Below are 17713 nucleotides of genomic sequence, written 5' to 3' on the forward strand. Positions count from 1 at the left end.
GTGGACTGATCTACATTTCTCCCTGATGGAGTCACATAAAAACAGTCTTGTGACATGACAAAACAATACATTATAAAACACTGCCAGCAGTGGACTGCCAAACATGCCTCCCCTTCAGGAGACACATTCAAACAGAACTTAACCATTGTGAAGTTTCCAAATTTATCCTAAGAGCTGAGGGTGGTTCCTCAAATTAAATCCCTCTGTATTGGTCAGATGTCTTCAAAGGAAAAGCTGTTCCTAATCCATGTGTCTTGTGGCCACAGGATCTTACCAAATCAGTGTCAATCGTTTCCAAACTACAGGAATACTCATTCTTTGTCTGGCCCAACAGGGGGTGGCTCCCCAAAAGGCAGAAGCGACAGTTACCTTACCTGTGGGGACAATGAGTCCCCTCTAGTATGCAAATTGACGGTCGTGACTTATTCAGTTCTTTAGAAGCTAGGATTGGGGTGAGGATTAGGCTTAATCAGCTTTGAAACAATCATTTTCAGCTCAGTTTCAGTGTCACTCACTCTCACAGCAGTTTAAATTAAATAAGTTACATTTTTGACCTAAAAGTATATTGCTCTAAAACTTCAATGTTTTAACTTTTTTTTATAATCAACAATCCTCCCTTTCACACCTTAAAAAGGTGTGAATATCACTATAAATGTTACTGAAAACAAAGTAATTTACATAAACATAAAACATAACAAAAATGTAGACATTAGCAAAAAGAAGTTGTAAAAAATAACACATGATTTATACAAGAAATTCATTCCTTCTCTGACCTCATCTGACTCCTCATCTTGTAACAAAGTGTTATTTCTCTAACATAAAAACATCCCTCCTTTGGTGGTTTTATTCTCAGTGATCAGTGTTCTAGGATTCTATTGAAGTAAAAGCAGATACACTTAATTAAATCAGAAGATATTAAAAAGTTGTTGACCAGGTACATACAATGGGAACTTGAATCATTCAACAGGAAGGGAAAAAAGTAATCCCTGGTCTCAAATCTGTAATGCAATCAGATGGGTTGTAATCTATTCAATGGCAAATCTGTGGAAATGGTGTAAGCTATGTGAAAGCACAGAGAGCAGCTGACATCAATGTCCATTGTTGCAAAAGCTGCAGAATGGGGAATAGTCTGAAGTCCAGATTTTGGAAATTCCTTGATCAATATTGTCCAATGTGGAAAGAAAGTCTCTGGGGACAAAATCTCAGATTTCTGAAAATTCTCGCATCAGCAATCCCTTTACTGGCTGGATGGAAGGTGACAGATCAGAGGAGAGCCCAGGGTCTCCAAATGGATTGACCGCTAGCCCAGTTCTCCTCGCTTCCCCTTGTTGGTGTTGGTGTTCTCATAGCTGTGCTGGCATTCAAGGGTTACCTCCCACGAAGGCGTAATGAAGCACGTCTCCGCCTCCTTTTCAGAAACAGGACAGCTCCTTTTTCTGAAACTTTAAGATGGACCGGCTGGGTGTGCTGCTCGCTCCAGCACCTGTAGGAAAAAAACCATCCTTAGCTTTTTTGGTGTACCAGCAGGTCCAGGTCAGGAGGTGGACTCCATTCTTGTTGCTCTGTCAGGAAGCCACCGCAGGAAGTCAGCAGCAGTGATGCTCCATGCTCTCTGTCAGCGTCTGGTCAGACGAACTGGGTTCCTGTAGGCACTCTGCTTGGTGTGAAGTTGAAGTGTGAACATGGTTCCTTTGTTATGCGTCCTTCACACGTGCCGGTGTCCAGCGGCACCTTGTATGAATCTGGACCTGGATTCCTTGAACAGCTGAAGTCATCAGGCTGTATGACAGTCTCCATCAGCTGGAGTCTGGGCTGCTTTCACCTGTGAATAAATGGCTTTGGCATACTGACTTATTGCTTTGCAAAAATCATATTAGTGTTTTCATTCAGGGAGGAAAAAAATGTGATAGAAGTTTGTCTTTGATCTGTCCATTAATTTCTCATGGAGGAGAAATGTTTCCTTTGTCGTCTGTGTTTTCCAAAGTCCTTAAGACAATGGGCAAAAAACTTCAGTCCAAAACAAAATAAATGATCCCAAAAATCATCTGTCCATTGAAATTATACATTTAGATCATCAATTACAACAGCATATTGCAAAATAATAAAAACAGCACAATTTTCTCTATCAAGGGGGAGGATTGGGATGTGTGATTAATCTATTCTGGGTTTGTTGGTTGACTTCAAACATCTGACAAATTTTGATCAACAAATTGCTACTTTTGGAACAATTTTATATCAATCACCATCCTTTTGCACGTGTCACTCTATGTGCCACATTAAATATCCTTGAGAAGAAGGATTTGTGTAACATTACACACATACGCTCACAAATCCTTGAATCTCTAAATCTCCCCCCATTTTTTTTTTTTTTTTTTTAAAAACAAAATATTTACAAACTAGGGAACAAAAATAATAATATAGGTTGAAGATGGCGGCGGCGGCGGGGTTGCGTGCTGCATGTTCTCGTGCAAAGCCTGAGGTTTATGAAACCTCTAACGGGAAAGTGATAGTGGAAGATGAGTTTTTAAACTTTATTTCTATTAAAATGAAAACACTATCACAGGATGAAATTGTTTTGTTAGCCTCAAACAACTTCTCCTCTGATTGGATTGAACATTCCAAGAGACTTCTGTTTGATCTATGCCCGACAACGCAACGCAATGTCAAGCATAAAGGCGCTCAGAAGGACGTTAACAACATCAAGGATTGCTTGAAATTGCTCAATGAGTGCGGTGAAAACATTCCCAGGTTTGTCTCACACTTCCTGGATGAACTTCCACCTGTTGGTTTTGGCAACATAAATCTAGGCAATATACCTACTCTCGTGTCTGTAGATAACAACATGTGTGTGGGGAAAATAGATTGGTCTAACCTGGCTGAGGAGGATCTTAAAGAATACTATATTCAGTCTGACAACTTGTTGAGTAACATTGAATTACCAAAAGACTCCACTGCATGCTGTGATATCAATTGTAAGAACCCTCAACATGGTATTGAGCTGTGCTCCCTGTGGGAGAATATTGTGATGTCCCTCCTTGTTTCGAGCAGGCCCCTGTATAAGACACACAGATTGTACAGAGTCAAGCCAGGCTGGAATGACTATGTGGAAGAGATACATGCTGAGGCAAGAAGGGCCTTCAAAGCATGGGTTGAGTCAGGCAGGCATAAACATGGTCCCTTTTTTGATTATAAGAAACATGCAAATGCAAAGTTTAAATATGCTCTATGTTCCATTAAGAGGAATGAACATACAATGAGATCTGACTCTCTTGCAAGGAAGCTGCAATACAATAGTCCTATTGATTTCTGGAAAGAAATCAAAAGAATGAATAAATTGAGCGTCAGCGTCAGTTCTGGCAGGCCAGGTAGTCAAGACGCTGCTAACCGCTATTGGTCAACAACACGGTCTCATCAGCTGATCTGCATCAGCTAAGTTGCAGCAGCTGATCTGCATTAGCGCATCAGCTGGTCACTCCCCTCGCTGCAAAATGGCTACACTCAACAGGGCGCGCTACTTAAGCTGATCCAGTTAGCTCCTTCTGCTTGCTGCCTTAGCTGCTCCTAAATGCTGCTACTTTAGCTTCTTCCTACTGCTGCTTTAGTTTGCTCCATTCGCTAGCTGCTCGCATCGTGCTACTCCTCCGGGAAAAAGCACGCTCAGTCACGGAGTAATGTTGAGCCGGCCAGCAGGCCTACTGCACACATATGGGCCAGTGGCCATGTTCGTCCGGGCCCAAGCGCATTTCCAGCAGGTTACCCAGTGCTTATGGCGCTGTCCGACATTCAATCTTCCCTCCTCGATATGGCTGCCAGAATTTCAACGTTGGACGACGGCTCCACCGTCAGGCTTTCATTTCATCGGCCCTCATCTCCGCTCCATCGGTGTCCATTTCCGCTCCAGCGGCCTCAGCCGTCTCCGACCAGCATCCATAGAGGGAATTAAAGGGCACCTTACTTAAAGCTGCTTTTAGTTTGCTCCTAACTGATTGCTATTTTAGTTGCTCCTAACCGCTTGCAGCATTAGTTTGCTCCATCTGCTTGCTGTATCTGATAAAAACGGGCCGGTCACGCCGGTCTTACTTTTATTTCTTCTTATATGCTTATATAAATGACAGTTTTATCCATCTTGCTGCTAATTTTTTTAATTTATTTATTTTTATTTAAACTTTATTTCAAAATGTAGAATACAAAGGTTCAGTCATTGCAATGTATATACAAATAAAATATAAAAATATATACAAACTATAATATCGAGGTAAAAATGAAAATAATAAACTAAACAAAAGGAAATAAAAATACAAAGAGGACAGACTTCCAAAAATCAATAGTGTAGACAGCAGGAGTATTTAAACAAATAAATTGGAGTAGACATCAGATATTAATATAGCTTTCTTATTGGATACCAACTTAAGAGACTCAAAGTACATCTCAAATTCAACCTGGAATAATTTGAAGCATGGTTTTGAACTAGAAAATTTAGCCTTATGAATATGGAACTTACCTAGTAAAATAAAGAGATTTACAATATTACATAACTTTCTATCTTTACTTTCAAAATAAGTAATAATATGTTTCCCTTCATGTGTGATTGTATGTTTTGTTTTAGATACCATATAATCTTCAAAGCTTTTCCAAAATGCAATACAAAATGAACAACCATAAAAAAGATGGGTTAATGACTCTTGTTCTGTTTTACAAAAACTACAATAGTTATCAACAGGCATGAATTTCGAGACAAATAGGTTTGTAGGGTATATATTATGCAATATTTTCAAATGTAATTCCCTAACTTTGTTTGTGATACAGTATCTAAAAGGAACAAGCCACGCCCTACGCCAGTTAATATCAGTAAAATGAGAATTCCAGAAAAATTCCCCACAAGGTGTTATTTTCTTTAAATTTAGAAAGCATTTTCTAATGTGCTTATTAGTACAAGTGCTGCTCATAATATCCATACCGTTTATATAAAGAGTAAAATTAAATCTAGTAACTTCATTTTGTTTTTTATAACTTTTCATTAATTCTAATATGCCATTAGGTATAGATTTGAAAACTGAATTATATTCCTTGAACGTTATCGGGAATGCTTTCTCTCTGAGAAAAGATTCATAATTAAGTAATTGGCTATTACAATCAAAAAGATCTTTTATGAAGATAATATCTCTATTGATCCATTTCTGCAAATATAGTGACTTGTTCCCCCTAGTGATGCATTCATTGTTCATAAGATAGACTTGTGTGGAGAAAAGTTGTGAGGATGACACAGCTTCCAGGCCAAAAGAGCTTGTTGATAAAATCGGGATAGTTTTAACGGCAATCTTGTAATATTGTAGTTACATTTCAATACAAATTTAAGACCTCCTACACTATTAAAAATGTTATTGGGGATAAAGTACCATAAAGACTTGGGTGCTCTCAAACATTCCTTCAACCATTTCACTTTAAAGGTGTAATTCAAGTCCAGAAGTTCAAATCCACCTTCAACCTTACAGCCAGAGAGCACCGCTTTTTTTAAATGATGGTGTCTGTTTTTCCATACAAAATTCGTAAATATGGAATTTATATCTTTACATGTTGAATCATGGACATTGAGAGAGAGGGCAGGGTGGACAAATCTTGAAATCCCTTCTGCTTTAGTCAAAAGAATCCTTCCTAAAATAGAAATGTCTCTTTGAAGCCATAAATTCAGTATTGTTTTAGTTTTCTTCAGTTTAGACGAAAAATGATGTTGTTGACGTTCCTTGTGGTCCTTGCAGATATGAATACTTAAATATTTTACACATTTCTTAACAGGTATATTAAACATTTTATCCTCTTCAGTCTGATACAGACATAAAATTTCACCTTTAGATTTGTTAAGTGTTAAACCCGAAGGAGCTGAAAATTGGTCAATTAGGGATATAGCATATTCAATCTGATGTTTGTCACTCAAAAAGAGAGCCGTATCATCCGCTAGTTGAGTAACTCTAATTTCCTTACCAAAAATAGACAAACCTTTAATAATAGGATTATGTCGAATATGTAATGACAGTAATTCAACCACCAGCAGGAACAAGAACGGTGAAATAGGGCGGCCCTGGCCAACTGATCTCAGTACAGGAAATCTTTTTGTGGTGTTTGGATACAATATCACAGAACTGTCAATATTTTTATAAAACATTTCAACTGTAGATATAAAATTTTGTCCAAAATCAAAAATTTGAAGTGCTTTGAGTAAAAAATAGTGTTCTACCGTATCAAATGCTTTATAAAAATGAAGGAATCCTATCAGTGCGTCAGTATTGATGTTATCAGAATAGTCCAGCAGGTCGAGAACTAGTCTTATATTAGAGCTAATGTGACGGTTAGACAGAAAACCTGTTTGTGTTTCACTTATTATCTCATGAAGACCTCTTTTTAACCGTTTAGCAAAAATTCATGATACAATTTTGTAGTCGATATTTAAGAGTGTAATAGGTCTCCAATTTTCTATCAATAAGTGATCTTTATCAGGTTTAGGGAGAAGACATATTAAACCTTGCTTCATGCTTGTGGACATTTCCTTTTTTAAAGTGCATTCTTTCAATTAATCAAATAGAGGATTTTCAATAGTTTCCCAAAAATGCAAATAAAATTTGACTGAAAGCCCATCATTACCCGGAGATTTCCCTTTTTTCACTGAGCTAACAGCCTCTGAGATTTCGGCTTTAGTAATGGGACGTTCACAGTCCATTTGAAATTGTTCAGATATAGTTGGTGTAAATGTTTTAACTAACTCGATAAATCTATCACATTCGCCAAACTGAATATTTGACATATATATATTACTATAAAATGTACTAACATATCTTGAAATGTCTAAAGAATTAGAGGTGATGTTATCATTCATTTTAAGAGTAGTTAAATTATTTCTCTTACGATTTTGCTTCTCTAAAGCAAAGAAGTAACTTGAATTTCTTTCCCCTTGTTCCAACCATTTTGCTCGAGACCTTACAAATGCCCCTTCAGCCATTTCAATAAACATATTATCTATTTCCTCTTTTAATTTTTTCAACGTTATTTCTTCTTCCTCTGAAAGATTATCCTTAGTCATTAAAACATTCAATTTATCCATGATATTTATTTCTTTAGCTAAGTTATTTTTTTTAATTACTTTACTTCGTTTAATTGCTACTTCTCTAATTTTAAACTTGAAATATTCCCATTTTTGTATGTGATTTCCTTCGTTATTACCAAATATGCTTTCGGCTGTTTTTTTGACTGAATCACAAAACTCATCATCTTTAATAAATTATTATTTAGTTTCCAACAACCACGTAAATTACCATTTTGATGTTTTGTTCCTACTAAGTGAATTGAAATTAATTTATGATCAGAAAGTGGGGCATTGCTATGTAATGATTCTGACACAAATTGCAGACAAGAGGGAGATATAAACCATAGATCAATCCTAGACTGTAAGGACCTACTGACGTTGCTCCATGTAAATTCCTTAATGTCAGGGTTTAAAAAATGGCAAACATCTATAACTGCCAGTTGTTCACAAATATATGCAGTACTTTTGAATCTTGAGTGTGGAATTAATCTTACAGGTACTCTATCTACAAGATCGTCTGGAGCATCGTTATAATCGCCTCCAATAATCAAGTGTGCATCCTTATATTTGTTTTTAAAGGCTTCAAGTTTCATACAGAGTTGAAAAAACATATTTTTTGCTAGAGCTGTAGTGTTGTAGTTATATAAATTGCAAACAATACAGAAGGAATTGTCTAATTTGAAAACTAAGATTATCCATCTGCCCTCATCTGAGATCACTGATTCAACTATATCTCCTTTAAAATTATTAAGAAGAATGGCGACACCTGCTGATTGTTGAGAGCCATGACAAAAATAACATTTATCGCCCCATTGAGCACTCCAAAATTTCGCATCACTGTCCACGGAATGAGTCTCTTGTAAAAATATCAAATCAGCATTATTTCGTCTACTGAACAAAAAAATTGATTTCCTTTTGGTGCTGTCACGTATACCCCTGACATTGAAAGATATTATTTTTAAGGAACTAAAAGGGAAGTCTGTCATAATGAAAGAAAAAAGAGAAAAATCTGAACTGGAAGTCTGTTAAGGTTATAGGAACTAGTTAAGGAAAAGATACTCTGAAGTAATATCAGAGATTAACTCACCGTCAAGTGGGAGGCTCTGAACATGAGTACCTCAATTAACTTCTAAAATATTCTTATTTTAACTAGTGGAGTGAACATATTGCCCTTTGAATTGTATACAGAGAGAACAAAATTACCCCTTAAGATTTGGAGGCATATTTAACTTAAACATTTTACCTCACATTAAGAGAAGTTTAACAAGGTAAGCAGTGTGAATATTTTACCTCATATTAATGGAAATATAACAAGTTATGCAGTGTGTCTCACACCGTTAATGATGGCAGCAGGACCCTGCCATTTAGTTTTCTTTCCATCGGCGCTTCGACTCTTCTTGTTTCTCCCTCAAGGTCGTCATCTGGTCACTCATCTTCTTCACTGTGTCATCAGTTCCTTTCCACTGGATTTCCAGCCCTTTCACATTTTCCTGCACACTAGCAATCTCAGCTGTGTTTTTCATTACCATTTCTTCAAACTTCAAAAAACGGTCATTCAATCCATTAATGGCTTTTAGGATGTCAGCATTTGATACCGTTTCCTCTTCTTTGGTGCAGACCTTCTTGGGATTTGGGCTTTTCGTGGGAGTATCAGGAAGAGGTGTACATAAACCAGAGAACGAATTATCAACATCTATATCCATTATCAGGCCTCCTTTTCTCACATTCTTGGCATCTCTCTTTGACATCTTGGCACACGTAACCTGGCTGTTAGCAAAACTTTGGACAACAGCTAACAGTTTGTAAGCTAGTTGCTACTTCACAAAGTTTGACAAGTAAAAGTCCTTTTGTTCGGGCGAAAGAACTTACTAGATGCAAGAGCAACGTTTCACTCCATCGTTTATCAATGATTTATTTTCAATAATTCGATTTAAACCATTGGTACTCAGAGTCTCGGAGCTCAGAATAAGACGTCTGCATAGGTCGCCATCTTGGACCAACCCCTCATCTTGCTGCTAATTAGCTTTAGCTGAGTACTACGTTTTCAGTCACTGTAGGACAGGCTTGAGCTACTGGGCCACGCTCACGAAAAAAAAAAAAAAAAATAAATAAAAAATAAATAAAATAATTTTTGAAATGTAAGAAGCAGGACGATACGAAGACAGCTTTCTTTGGTTCTGAGGGTGGCGAATTTCTGTGACCCAAATCATGATTCACCATTTCTAATGTTTCAATTTATGTTCGCCATATTCACCTTGTTTCTCAAATGCTCCAAAATGGATAGTAGGCCTAGTAGCAATAAGGTACGGTTGTTTATATCTCAAAGTCTAATACTGGATTTTGTCCTCTTCCATGCTGACCTATTTGAGGAACCGTCCTCGTGCTGGTCCTCAGGAGCGCTGTAGTCACTTAGAAGGGAAACCAATGTCCAGTGCCTGGATTACATCTCGTCTACGCTTCCTCTGTATTCTGCAGACTGCCTTCGGACTGCTATACAGCTCATTCCCTGCGCATAGGAGCCGCAAATGCTGCAGCGGCATCCACTCCTGTTTTTCAACCCTAAAGCCAGGGTGCGATGGACCTTTGCTGCATGGGAATGTTACCTTTTGACATGGTGTTCGCCCTATTCTCGATGCTCAGAAGCCAAGCGCTCGGCACTCTGATTGGTTGGACCAATGAACAATTGGCAATTTGTGCTTCATCTGCTACATTTTATCTCGTAAACACTCTTAACTAGGACATTCATTATCTAAATGCGCTTAAAGGCAACTTAATTCCATACTCTCGTTTCATCACGAGAGGAAGGCCAGGTATGGTTTGTTTGGGGGGAATAGTTTAGCTCTCCCAGTATTAAACTGTGTGAGCGTCCCCTAATGCTGCTGCTGTCCCCTGACTCTCTGCTTTTTCATGGTGCTCATGAAAGGTCAGGGGACTCCTCTGAACAGAGCCATATCGGCAAATTTAATTCCTAATTTATTCAATAAATTCTTAAAGCTTTCATTGTCTGTGTTGTTCTTGACGTTATGGACCTGACAGAAATTGAGCGTCAGCGTCAGTTCTGGCAGGCCAGGTAGTCAAGACGCTGCTAACCGCTATTGGTCAACAACACGGTCTCATCAGCTGATCTGCATCAGCTAAGTTGCAGCAGCTGATCTGCATTAGCGCATCAGCTGGTCACTCCCCTCGCTGCAAAATGGCTACACTCAACAGGGCGCGCTACTTAAGCTGATCCAGTTAGCTCCTTCTGCTTGCTGCCTTAGCTGCTCCTAAATGCTGCTACTTTAGCTTCTTCCTACTGCTGCTTTAGTTTGCTCCAAATGCTTGCTGCTCGCTTTTTGCTACCCACCTCCTCCCCTGCTCCACCTTGTCGTGTATAACGTGGCATTTGCTTCTATGTCATTGTTGCTGCTCTGTTCATATGGGGGTATAGTTTAGCTCTCCCAGTATTAAACTGAACTCCCCTGACTCTCTGCTTTTTCATGGTGCTCATGAAAGGTCAGGTGACTCCTCTGAACAGAGCCATATCGCCAAATTTAATTCCTAATTTATTCAATAAATTCTTAAAGCTTTCATTGTCTGTGTTGTTCTTGACGTTATGGACCTGAGAGAACTGTAAAACATTGTTACCAACGAACATTGAGGGTGTCAGCGGCTCAGAGAAAATTACTCAGTTGTGGCAGAAACATCATTATGAGCTGTTTAATTGTGTTAAAAGTAACTCATTTATAGTGGGTAACATTGATAGTAATGAAGATGTGACTGTTTTCCCTCGAGAAATAAATGATGCAATTATGATGCTAAAAGATAAGGCATGTGGTATGGATAAGATATCTGCGGAGCATTTAAAACTTGCGAGTAGAAAACTCTGTCCCCTAATTGCTATTTGTTTTACTGGGTCGTTAGCCCATGGTATTCTACCTGATTCTATTTTATCTGTCACATTAGTTCCTATCATCAAAGATAAAGCTGGCAAAATTAACAGCTTGGATAATTACCGGCCTATACCTCTGGCCAGTATTTTATTCAAGGTCTTGGAGAGGATTATACTGAACAGGCTGGAACAGTTTGTCCTGACCTCTGACAACCAGTTTGGCTTTAAATCTAAACATGGCACAGATATGTGTATTTTTGCCTTAAAGGAGGTCCTAGATTTGTATAACAGGCATAATTCCACAATTTTTGTGTTTTATTGATGCCTTTGATCGTGTAAATCATGAGAAGCTATTCTACAAATTGCACAACAGAGTGGCTCCCAAATATCTAGTGAGAATCTTGGCTTTTTGGTATGCTCATCAGTCAATGTATGTGAAATGGGGTAACTCAACGTCTGCCCCATTCAATGTAAGCAATGGAGTTAGGCAGGGAGGCATGTTATCTCCCTTTCTTTTTAATATTTATATGGATGATCTATCAAAGCTGCTAAACAACTGTGGAACAGGCTGTATGGTTGGGGACACCATTATCAACCACCTGATGTATGCAGATGATCTGGTGATTCTCTGTCCATATAGTGCTGGCCTTCAACAGTTACTAAGGGTCCGCTCCCAATATGGCTCAGACTTTGACATTAAGTGCAATTCTAAGAAGAGTAATATTGTGATTGCTAGAAGCAGGGAGGACAATAAACTGTCATTTCCTGCTTTCTCTCTGTATGGTACTGTTAAAGTGTGTGATGAGGTCAAATACTTAGGGCACTATATAACTGATGACCGGTCTGATGATAGGGACATTCACAGACAGTACTGTATGTTGTATGCACAAGCTAATATGCTGAATTGCAAATTTAGTATGTGTTCATTGTCTGTGAAGATCACACTTTTTAAAGCTTTTTGCACTCCAATGTATACTGCCCACTTGTGGCGTCGCTATAAAAAAGCAGTATGCAGAAACTCAATGTGGCATATAATGATGGCATGAGGCTGCTGCTTAAAATGCCTCGATGGAGCAGTGCAAGCCAAATGTTTGTAAGTGTTGATGTATCCACCTGTCCTGCTGTACTGAGGAATCTCATGTACAGATGTATGTGTAGACTGAGTCATTGAATAGCATCATTGCAACACTAGTGAACCCTGCAATGAGTGTGGTCAGGTTTACTTTGAGATTGTGGAACCATTGGCGTTTTAGTCTATATGCTGATTTCTGAACACTCTTTGTGTATTGTGGAACTGACTGTTGTCATTTCTTATCGTTTGTGTTTTATCTTGTATTTGTCTGTCTTTTGCTATGTTTTGTATTGTGCAATGGACCGTTTTTTTGTGTCCTGAATAAAGACTATGATGATGATGAATAATAATAAAAAATAAAAACACATTTGAAAAGAAACATCAGTGGAAAAGCTACTGCCTTGACTGTATTAACCCCATGACTTCTCAGAATCATCATCAGAAGCACTGGTGACATGTTTTCTGATAAAAATATGCATCTTCACCTTTACTTCTTCAGATAAGTTTGTAGTCAAATGATCAGATATGCAATGAGCTAAAAAATGTAGAAACCTCTTATTTATCATTGCAAGTCAAAAACAAATCCATTTTGAGTCAGGATAAACAAAAATGCCAAATATGCATTTACTAAACTTTTTATTTTGTTCCTTAATGACCTCTGCGAAGTGTCAACGGTAGTACAGTTTTTGATTCATTTTGCCATCAACTTTTGCCAAAACATTACAGATTCACCTTCATGCTTCACAGTAGGGGTGGTGCACTTTTCATCATAGGCCTTGTTGACTCCTCTCCAAACATAACATTTATGGTTGTGACCATAAAGTTACATTTTGGTCTCATCACTCCAAAAGACTTTCTTCCAGAAGTTCTTGGGCTTGTCCAGGTGCTGTTTGGCATATTGTATTGCGGAGTAATGACTTGTTGGTGCCTCCTTATTGTGGATCTTAAATCAGTCACACCACTTTCTTGCAGTGAAGCCTGCATTTCCCCTGAAGTAGCTTGAGGGTTTCTTCTTTGCATCCTGACCAATTTTTCTGGTAGTTCAGGCTGAAATCGCCAGAGCCAGAAAGCTAACGCTATGCTAGCAAGATTTAGAGGTAATAACATTGTGTACAATTGGAAATATATATGTAAATATAATGTGACAGTATGTTTAACAACAAGACAAGCTAGCTCTCCAGCCATGTAATTGTCCCCAAATTAATATGAAGATTTTCACAAACAAATTATCCGCCATGTGTGCCGTTACTGTTGGCCGCAGCCTGAAGTAGTGACCTGAACAGTGAACAGGATGTGTGATAACGTTAATCGCTGTGAAACAAAGTCAGTTCAAAGTGTACCCAGAGGAGGTTTAGAGCCTAGTATTGAGGCTCTTTGGTGTAACTTACTTCCTGCAGCTTGTGTGTTAGCGCCATCCGGTGGTGTTCAGAGGGCGAAGCACTGAAGGACTACACTCAGTGTTGGAAATAACAGATTCACATTCACATTTAGAATGGTAAGCCGTCAGTTTGACCAGAACTCCTTTAGTAGGTGTCTTTTATCACTTAAATGTATTTATGAACACCCTGCAGCCAGTCAGAATTGAGTATTCAACCAGACCACGGTAAAAACAGGGTGAAGACCTGAACACGAGCTGTATTCACAAAGTCTCGTCCTGCATTAGGAATTTCAAACAACCAAAGAGCTAAAAGAACAATGGCCAAGCATCAGGGAGAGGAGAACACTGAATCTTTAAAAAAAGAAACCTATTAAAGGTGCCCTGCCACACCAAACCGTGTTTCCTTGTATGTTTTGAAATCTGTTAGGTCCATATGTGTTTGTTTTATGTGGTGAATGTGAAAATGAACTGCTACCTCCTCTGTCAGCTCTAGCCACTGAACAGAAATAAGAGGAGAAATCAGACCAATTACAACAGCTGGTCAGTCTGACATCATGTTGCCTGAGCTCATTACTATTCATGAGCTCGCCCAGTTGTGCTGGGTAAAGGATTCTGACAGCCAGGCTCTCATTGGCTAGCTGTTAGCCAATCAGAGTCAAACAGCTTAGCTCGTTGAATATTAATGAGAACTGGCACAAATGGAGCTGAGTCTTCCTGCAGGCTTTCTATACCACGCTAGAATGGCTTGAAACAAGGTAACCAAGGTTACAGAGTCTATGGTAGAACTTCAGACATCACCACAAAGTCATGAAATACATGTGGCAGGGCACCATTAAAGCAACATAACGCTAATCTTTGGTATTTTTTGTGATTTGGCACCCCCTACGTCTTAATAGTGTTATTGGCTTATTGACAGCACTGTCATAAATATGGACAGCTGTACACGTGCATTTGTTATGATTACATAACTTACAATGAAATGCTAGCGAGTCAACAACTAACAGCCATAAATGGGATGGTTGGGTTGTGAGTCTTGAACATGCAGCATTTAGAACATAAGTCCTCATCCCTGTAACACTGTGCTGACTTATATTATTAGAGCTGTTTGTTTTAACCTGTGTCAATTACTTACCAGGTGCAATTTTTTCTATTCTCAAATGGCAATCTATTTAGTGCAAATTCTTTACTATGCGTAATTTATTTTATAATAGGGCATGTGCACGTACCTACAATATATAAGGGCCTGTGCAATATCCCCTCAACTACTGGACGGTCTCTTGTATTTTTTATGTTCTAAAAGTACATTGTTGTCTTGTTATATACTGTCATCAATTGTACTGTCTATTGTACAAATTGTTATGAATGGGTTTGTATGTACCTGTTGCCAGCAATTTTGCCTAAGACAAATTTCCTTCAGACACAATAAAGTTTATCTTATGATTCCATGTTGTGTTGTCTGTGTTGCAGTCATGGCGTTCCCTCGGCTGTCTGCCTCCATGCTGTTGGCTTCATTGATCCTTCTCTACTGGACGACATCCTCAGCTCAGTCACATGACCCCCCATCCTTTGTCGTCTCACCCTCATACAGGGTGAAGAGAGACCTGGATTCCGACACCAGAGAGAAAGTGGATAAATCTATGAAAGTGGCAAAAAGCTTCCTCACTGTCGTCAAACAAGGGATTGAAAAGATTGACACCCAAAAGTTGTCAGATGTGATGAAGTGCCTCACCAATGTCGCCAGCTTGGCGCATGGCATCGGAGCTCTGATGTGCGCTGCTGTCAACATGGTCTTGATCTTCATCCCTCAGGATGACCTGATGCTGAATGAGGTGAAGAAAGGGTTTGAAGAAGTGAACAGGAAGTTGGACTCTATCCAGATCTCCAACCTGGCAACAGACGTAGAATGGTTTAACTACGCCAGCATCTACTCTCAAGACGAGCTCAACATCCTCACCTCCTGGAAGAAGTTCAAGACCTTCTTCACAACAGTCAGTTGGTACAAAATGAAGAGCAGAAACTCCGACTGGCAGAGATATTCGTCAACTACTATGAGAACACAGGAATTGAGGCCAGTGTGGCCAATTTCTACCATTACCTGACGGTCAAAGACACGTCTCCAAGTAAAAACCTCAACGAACTGCTGAAGAAGAAGTTTAAATGTGACGTTCAAATGATCGGCAAATATAACGTCTATTTCAGCAGTTTGCTGTGGCAGGGGATGGTGCTGAGCCAGTTCTACTGGAAACTGGTCGGGTTGGATTCATCAGTTATAGAAGCCAAACACACCAAGATGTTCAATAACGTCTACAGAGCTCAAAATCAAGCTCTGTCCTACTGCCTGAACAACTATAAGCACTACATGAAGGAAGACGTGAAGGAGATCAGGAAAGGACTCAGTGCTGACAACAAGTCATCGCTGTTCAGGTGAAAAACGCTCTAGATAAGAAGTACAACTGGTACAACTGGGTGGTGATGGTGTACAACACAGACCAGGATGATTATCACATACTATATGATCTGACTAAGATTACAGAGGACACGATCACCGTTGCTGTGGGATACACTCTGAAAACAGATGAAACGTATGATCACGTTGTTAGAGCAGCAGCTGATGAATGCTTTCCATCAAGTCAATCATGTGAGAACACAGCACAAAACTGTAAGTATACACCAAAGAACCGTAATCCATATGCGGCCAGAAGTAAAGAATGGATCTTTTCAGATTATGCTAAAGTGACACATGCTGCCTATGGGACAAAGGTTGCTGTGGCTCCAGCACCCGTACTCCAAAAGGAGTGTCTGTGGTATCGTAGTTATTATAGACAGATGCCCATCTATTCCTCCCGGAGGGAGGAGGTCTGCCAAAGTGAAACATGTAGCCACCATGGATGGTGCAAGCAGCTGCTGGACTCCAATGAATGGTTTTGTGAGTGTCATTATGGTTACTATGGTGAGAGATGTGAAGAGAGAACCCATATTTGCAACACTACAGCGATCGATATACAAGTTGTTCCTGATATCATCACCATTAACACCAAAATGAAAATGATGGAGGTCAAACTGGAAGAGATTCTCAAGTCTATCAACGACAGAAATCGTGGCTAGTAGGAGATATCTAGTAGGCACCGCTCACACCTGCACATCCCAACGGTGAAGCATGTTGGTGTCAGAGATGAGTAGTTTCTTTAGAAAGCTGGAGGATGATGTGTTGATCTGTTGTTCTGTCCTCATTTCCCTGAATGTCTCCAGCTGATGTCAGCACGACCCAAACAGTCACTATACTATACTATATACTATGTACTATATGCTATATACTATGTACTATATACTAGTCAATATACAGGAAATACACCAGGTTTAAATATAATAATCTGAATATTAAAGTCCCATTTTATTCTGACTCAAGTTTATTTCAGTTTTAAACCATCAACTAAATTGTATATTTTGATTCATTAAAAGCTCGAAGGTCCTGAAAATAATGAAATATGAATAATTAAAGTTACTAAAGTAACATTATAACTGTTAAGTTGCTGCAGTCTGTTCCAGCTCAGTGTAACTCTGTTGTTCTTGATCCGACCACCAGATGGAGATAATGTGACAAGAAACAAATAACAGAATTACTAACTAAAGACTCGCTCCTTGTTTTTTGTAACTAAACGTGTGAATATTCTGATTTGTTTGAATAAAAAGCATAAATAACAGTGGGAATTGACGACCACCTTCCATATTTTAAATGAATGTTTGGTCTTTTTTTCCTTTGTGGTTTTAGACTTTAAAGGGTAACTTCAGGGTTTATTTAGACCTGGACTCTCTGTCTCCATGTTTCTGTGTCTGAGTATCTGATGTGAACAACAATCTGTGAAACTGGTCCAGTATTAAACCAGAACCAAGCTGTAATGTAACCCTACAGGACTAATGTTCAGCAGCAGTTAGAGTCACTAAAAGTTCTGTTGTTGCTGCTGACAGACTCAGATTATTTGTCAGGATCTAAGATGAGGCTGGGACCCAAATGCAGTTAAAGAGATGTATTAAAGACAGGAACACACTTACTAGGAGCAGGTAATCCACACAGCCAGGAAATAAATGACAGGTAACACGAAAGCAAACAGAAAGAAATGATCCGAGACAAAGGAAAACACAGAGACTAAATACAAGCGGTAACGAGGAAACAAGAGACAGGTGACACAAGAGCCAGGAACAGGTGAAACACATCAAGGTGGGGCAGACAATCATACAGGTGGGAAAAAGCAACAGACAGGAAGTAAAACAAGACAAGACTAGGGAGAAAAACTGAGACTTCAAAATAAAACAGGAAAC

General features: G+C 39.0%; 2 protein-coding genes and 1 pseudogene across 3 annotated transcripts in view; 2 read left to right on the forward strand and 1 right to left on the reverse strand.

Moving 5' to 3' along the window:
• LOC116062301 overlaps positions 1 to 17130 on the forward strand; it is a 1036964-nt pseudogene extending 1019834 nt beyond the window's left edge.
• Positions 1 to 17713, reverse strand: part of LOC116062299 (cephalotoxin-like protein) — a 1100540-nt gene that overhangs the window by 102698 nt on the left and 980129 nt on the right. The window lies entirely within an intron of this gene.
• The window catches only part of LOC116061950 (SE-cephalotoxin-like), a 98824-nt gene that overhangs the window by 6201 nt on the left and 74910 nt on the right, over positions 1 to 17713 (forward strand). The window lies entirely within an intron of this gene.

The sequence above is a fragment of the Sander lucioperca genome, chromosome 21 (genome assembly GCF_008315115.2).
Source record: "Sander lucioperca isolate FBNREF2018 chromosome 21, SLUC_FBN_1.2, whole genome shotgun sequence".
NCBI lineage: Eukaryota > Metazoa > Chordata > Actinopteri > Perciformes > Percidae > Sander > Sander lucioperca.